The sequence below is a fragment of the Lissotriton helveticus genome, chromosome 5_1 (assembly GCF_964261635.1).
Source record: "Lissotriton helveticus chromosome 5_1, aLisHel1.1, whole genome shotgun sequence".
NCBI lineage: Eukaryota > Metazoa > Chordata > Amphibia > Caudata > Salamandridae > Lissotriton > Lissotriton helveticus.
The window spans coordinates 1,858,554,374-1,858,561,163 of NC_136065.1; the positions used below are offsets into that span (position 1 = coordinate 1,858,554,374).

General features: G+C 46.2%; 1 pseudogene; it reads left to right on the forward strand.

Moving 5' to 3' along the window:
• Positions 1-2,393: 2,393 nt before the first annotated feature.
• On the forward strand, positions 2,394-2,541 carry LOC144756879 (5.8S ribosomal RNA; annotated as a pseudogene).
• The last annotated feature ends 4,249 nt before the right edge of the window (positions 2,542-6,790 follow it).

Consider the following 6,790-nt stretch of genomic DNA (forward strand, 5'->3'; position numbering starts at 1 on the left):
TCTGTTAATGAAGGTAAATGGAAAAGAATACCTGACATAAGTCAATGACTGTGAACCACTCGCCTAATGGGGTAATTTGGACAAGGAATACTGCATGGCTCGGTACCACAGGATAGCATGGAACGATTAATTGGTTAAACGTCCTTAAATCCTGAACAATCCTCCGCTTCTTGTTAGCTTTTTGCGAGGACATGATTGTGGAGATGGGCTCCCGATGATGTCGTTCAGAATATCCAGTTCTCACATACTCTCGATGACTGGTGTCATACCAGTTATATCTTCTGGTGTCAATTTGTAAGGGCGTGTTTGGGGAAAAACTACATCGGACCTGAGAGGGATCTTTAACGTGGTGGCACCTTTATTTAGACCAATTTCCTTTACTGTGAAGTCCATACCTCTTCCCTGACTGTTCTCTTTAGATCTATGGGCAAGTCTTCTGTGGTTTGAACAGAGAACAGTCACATTTCAGACTCTTGTGATTAAGTTAAACCCACAAGAGGTCTCTTCCGAAACGGTTTACAAGACTTGAATCACAAATTAAAAATTGGTGTTCCTCTCTTATTTCTTTAATGGAACAAGTGCTGAAACTGGGTATGTATGTTGCTGATTTGGAAATGCCTACAACTTGGACCTCTTTTCCCGCAGTCTTGGAGAGGTCTCACCTGCTTACCCAGGATACGAAGCTCTGATACTGCCCCAGGACAGAGCCCCGGCAGGCCTTGAGAAGGAAGACTGGGCTCTGTTTCTTGGACCTCCCTTCTTAAAATGGCCGGCACAGAGTCCTACATGCCTGTGGAGTTCCCCCATGCTTTTCTACGTTCAGAAGCTCTGACCGGGCCATGGGTCAGAGCCCCAGCAGGCTCTGGGGTGGAAGACTGTGCCTCTAGGCTCCATTCCCTGGCCAACTCTGTCTCAAAGTACCCTGACTGGGGAGATTTCCCCTACTTGTCCAGGTTCAGAATTTCCGACTAGGCCCTGGGTCAGAGCTCTGTGAGGTCTCCCATAGCACCTTACAGAAAACCAGCTCAGGCTTTGAGACCCATGGCCTCAGGGTCCCTGTCCTCTCCAAGGGTGAGCGGAATACTTTTTACGAGTCCAGGCAGCTGGTCGCGCCAAACGCAAACATCTAGTCACTCCCATGTGTTCCGTTGGTGCGCTCAGATGGCTTGGCTGCTCTGGAAGTCCTGATTAGGGCTTATTTGATTCTTTGAACCGAGACAGGTTCCAGAAGGTTGGGTGCATTTTCACCAACGGCCCCTTTCTGTCACTTGGTGGGCACAGATTACAGCAAAAGGGGGATAGACTTGCTCAGGATTAATAGGGACATGGTACCCAGAACATCCTAGTTTTCTGGCAATTCCCACCTGGGTACAACCAGGGTTTGTGTGGGGCCTCTCGGGGCCTGAGTCTGCAGCTGCCTTCCAGCGCTGCACGATGGTCCTTTCCTTTGAGTCTTTCTTCCTGGACAGCAGGCATGGATAAAAAGCTAACACCCCCGTGCAGGGTGGACTGCTTGGGGCCATTGTAGCCAACACTGTACTCTAATTGTGATGACTGGGCAGACCTGGAAATTCAAATGATGGTTAATTTGTCTCTCCAAGCCCAGCCAGGGCTCCAAGAGGTTGGATATATTCTCTTCAATTACCCCCTTTCACTAGGTGACCCCATTGTCCTCCTGTCTTTCTCCTAGGTGCTGCAAAGGCCTGGCCACCCTGGGGTCCCAAGGTCCTGAGTCTGCTGCTGCATTTCTGCCCTGTCCAATAGGCCTTTCCTCTTAGCCCTGGTTTTCGGAGAGCTGGGGCAGATGCAAAGCTTAAATCCCCATGCAGAGTGGCCTAATCCAGGGCAGTTTAGTCAGAAAAAGTACGTTGATTGATTGGGTTCAGAAGTTCAACCAGGCCCTGAGTTAGAGGTCTAGCTGGCCTTGGAGTGGAAGCCCCTAGCCCTGGTTTTCTTTCTCCAGTTCACTGTGTTGCAAAGTGCCCAGGACGGGGCCCGCAGGCCCATGGAGGTCTCCCCTGCTTCTCTGGGCTCAGAAGTTGTGATCACGCCCTGGGCTAGAGTTCCTTGAGGCCTATCCCCCTCATAGTCCCTTGCCTCATACTCACTTGGGCTCCAAGTAAAAGGAAATCAGAGTCCCTGTCCTCTCCAATTGGTCTTTTCCATAAGACACAGAGAGACCAGATGACTGTCCAGTCATCTGGTCCATCCACACATTCCTATAGAATACCCTGGTGGCTGGGCTGCCCGGAAAGTCCAGATGAGGTCTTATTTGACCCTTTGATCCCAGCCAGGGCTCCAGGGATCATTGCACAGGTGGTGGATGGATGGTGCTTACTTCCTCCCACCTCTTCTGTACCTGCATGTAGACAAACGTTACAAAAGTTGCCTGTGAGTCATGGCAGTGAATCATTTGGCTTGCACGTCAATGAAGAACGCAGCTAGCTGCGAGAATTACTGTGTCTTGCAGGATACATTGATCGTTGACACTTCAAAGGCAGCATGCAGCCCTGGATGGCTTAATAGGGGCCCTTATAGTCAAGGCAAAATAGCATTCCAGGCAGACCCATGGAAAGATAGGATTGGCTGGAGGCTTAACCCTCATTAGCTCCCCAGGCCCGGGCACCAGAACGGTGGAAGGTGCCAACCCCGGGCGCCTTTAGCCGATGATCTGGGGCGACAGTCTCTACCGTGGTGGCTGCTGACTGGAGAGGAATCTCTTGCCACTCTGGGGTGTGCAGCGGAGACGAGCCCCACAATGAAGGCACAGGTAGATACCAGGGTAGGGTGACGTTGAACCATGGAGGAATCTGGCGCTACTGCAGGCTGACCAGCTCCTTTAATGCCCATCCCCCATGAGAGGTGGACTAATGCATGGCATTCATCTGTGAGGTCTGGTCCTTGCAGGCCAGGACTCTAGGCACCGCTCGGCTACCTCATCTACCAGAGCCAGGGTGGCGTCGGACCAGGGAGGAGTCTAGGGCTCCTGTGAGCTGAACAGCTCTAGTAATCCCCAGTGGGCGACCAGGTCTCCCCAGGAAAATGGTGCCAGCCAGGAGGCAGAGCTTCCTACTCTATCCAGGATAGGGTGGTGCCCCATCCGCAAGTTTTATTTAGGTTTCAAAATGTCCACCAGTGAGCTTGTCAGCTTCATGTGGGCAAACACATCTGCAGTGAAGTTTCATTTGCAAGGCCAATCCAGCCAATTGACGAGTATGGGTGTGCCAACTCAGTGAAACACATCAGGAGACAGTTGACACCTTCCAGGATCATGCAGAAAGCAGATCAACTGTAACTCTAGCCTGTAACTCCTTCTCTTCAATGTTTGACACCTTCATGGTGATAGTGAGCTCCCTCCCACTGTTCTAACACAAACATGTGTTACATAGTCCTCACTTAAGGACTCTATTATTCTGCATCTTTGGTCCACCCACACCAGCACAAGCACTAATCATATCACAAATCTCGGACCTCATAATGATGAGATAGCTTGCAATCACAGAACTACTACGCTTTTGGCCAAAAAGGAAATTAAGAGCTTGCTTTTAAAGTAAAAAAAAAATGCCAACTTTCAAAACTCAACTGGGGATCTCCAACTTCCCCACCTTCAACAACCTAGGAAAAGTCTGCACAGCAAAGATGACTGCAGTAAAAATGGCCCTGTGAATAAAGTTTTGACATCTTCAGTGAAATGCATCTTGCACGCGTGCTTTTGACAGTCAAAAATAGCCTGGAGATGTGAGATAAAATACCCCCAAACAATCTGGATCTCTTTATCCTGATGGAATCTTGGTTGAATGAATCCTCTCAGCCTATGCTACACCTCCTAGCCCAAACAGGGGCCTTATTAGAAATGACAAAAGGTGACAATCGTCCACAGAAACTCCATAAAATGAAAACAGACTTTGAATGAATAATTATTGACTGTTCAATGTATTTCAAAAGAGATAGAACCAACAGATGACCCCCCACCAAACACAACACTATATCCAATCTATCTTGGAGACAACACATCATTTATTTAACAAACCATTGAATTTCTTAGGGAAAGCTTGAGCACCTTAGATGTCAATTGCTCCTTTTCACTCATTAACAACATTTTTCAACTTTGTGAGATCCATACTCACACAAAAAAGGATCCATGTTGTCAAGTAAATAACCAAAGCAATGGTATTAGCTGGAAAATACAATTCCCCAGTAGCTTTTGAAATAACCTATCCCTTACAAAGTATCCGACAAGAGCAGGAAATTCATGGGATCACACCACAATACAAAATGCCTATTGCAATAGTTATGTCCGTGATATGCCCAAAAACTTGAAAAACAGAAGGCAAATGCACAGTACAATGGTACTTTAATGAACTGAATGAGTGTGTTTGCAAAACCCTTCTCCAAAGAACCTTTTGCAACTTTGAAATGAGAGACGCAAGTACAAAAAATAAGTTGGGAGGAGTTATCCACCTTCTTTGTAGAGAAGGACAACACCAACACAAGACAGAAATATAAGGTGTTGTGATCTTCCTTTAGAGAAGGCTCTTCTGAGGAATTTCACAAGATTCATGCGAAGATCAAGCACTCCTCCCAATTCCCAGAACTCATTCCTACATCAGATTTCAAAGATATAAGCACCACTATCACACACGTGCTGGACTAACCTGATTAATATAAAATGTATCTCAAGGAACAGTTCCAGACTTCCTAAAATACGCCAGGTCTCAGTATTATTTAAAAGGCATGGAGTGAATCCATAGAATGAATGCAATGTTTTCCTATCTAAAACTAACCCTTCCTAGCCATAATCTTAGAGAGCTGCATGAAGACTCATCTAAAATTATATACATTTACAGAGACTCCAATCCTAAAAAGAGAGGATATTTCACTGCACATCTTGGACAAACGGGACGTCTACTTCCTCATCCTCCTTGACTTATCAACTTCCTTTATACCTTGAATCACTCCACTCTCGTGAGAATCCTCAAGAAAAGAAGTGGGTTCAATGGCACAGTCTGTAGCTCGTTTTCATCATCACTAGATAATTTTTGGCAAAGCAAAAGAATCGCCAACTCTCCCTCGAACAATCCCCGCTGTGCTATTGTAAAATGTTTCCTTAGGCTCAGTCTTCTTCCTCACTCTTCATTCTTTATATGGAAACTCTTATCTCCAGCTTAAACCGATATAATACCGCTAACCATTTCTAGCCAGTTTTTGTCTGAAAATCTCCTGTTCTCTAGATGTAGACTTCATAGCCGAAATCTTGGTCCATTTTCAAACATGGATGATACCACAACATTTGAAACTAAACCCATTTAAAAAGGAATTCCTTCTGCTCTCCCCCTCGCCTATTCCCTCTAGTTCCAACTTGGCTCAGCACACTTATGGTGCTACACTCCAGACCTTCCACTGTGGAATATTCCTTTGCGTCATCCTGGACAAGAGTCCCAACATACAAGCACAACTCAACACAGCGGCCAAAAGGCCACCGTTTCAACTCAAACTCCATAGAGGAATAAAGCTCTCCATCGCAGATCTCGATTTCAAACAAGTAGTTCAATTCCTCATGTTCTCAATGTTTGAGTAGGTGAAGCAATTTACAAAATACACCAGGCTCTTCTTTAAGCAGCACTTCGTACAGCACCCAGCTTGGCCACAAGCGTGAGAAGGTTAGGCCATAACCCACTAACGCTGATCTCACTGTAGTGGCTCTCCACAGAGGCGAGTATTATCCTTCAACTAGCATGCATCACCCACAAGGCTCTCCAGTTTCAGGACCTGAACTGTCTGGACCAGAACTCGTTCTCAGGCAGGCAAAGCCTTCAGAGCTCTGATACCTTTCCCCTGGAAATCTCAACCTTTAAGAAGACAAAAGTACTTCTCGATAGGGTGGGCCAGGATGTTACACTCTATTCCACTCGCCCTTAGAGTACCCTCATCTGATGAATCAATCAAATAATAGTTACACTGCCTGTTTTTCTACCATCGCTTCTGCCCAGGAATGGACCTTGATGGGATTAAGCACCGAATATATCTCCTTTTGTCTCCGAAAACGCTGCTGCTGGTTCTTATGTTCACACAGGTTTTGTTCTTTGTTCTATGTTACCTCACCAAAATCAATTCTTTTTTATATCTTTTTTGTTCTAATGTCATTTTATTATGATAGTCTTGTCCCTGTTACTATTCATCTCTATCTGTCACTATATTTATCATTCTTATTGTGAATATATCTCTGCTTTTTATCTTTCCATAAAAGTTGTATTCCGTTAGGTATTGTTACCTCTCTCCACTCACCTTGGACATTCTAAGTTTTTGTCACTGTGTGTCATAAAGCTTATGATGTGTAACTTTTGTAAATTCACAGAAAGTCTAAAGACCCTTATAACGAGTTGGCCTGATGTGGGTGAGCAGTTACCTGGGGGCCAGAATCTCTGATTCCGGCCGGTACCCCCAAACCCAAATCCAGCCATTATCAGCCATTGTCCCCAGAATAGGGAATATCTATGTGGATCTGCAAATTACAGATGAAAAATTGCACCTTTTCCTGATTCCAGAAACTGTTCCGCTGATATGTGCGACCTGCTGTCAGCAGTTGGCAAATATCCGCGGGCATGGCTGGTGCAGCTCTGGAGGTGGTACAGGGGCACTGAAGGTGTGTGGGGCTATGGCAGGCTCTGGCCAGCCTGGTCGAGTGTTGTCTGCATCCCCTATGGTGCTGTAGGGAGGTTAACTCATAGTATGGCGGAATGGTATCCCCAGCAGATACCACTCTGTCACAATCATCAGGAGCACCCAAGTC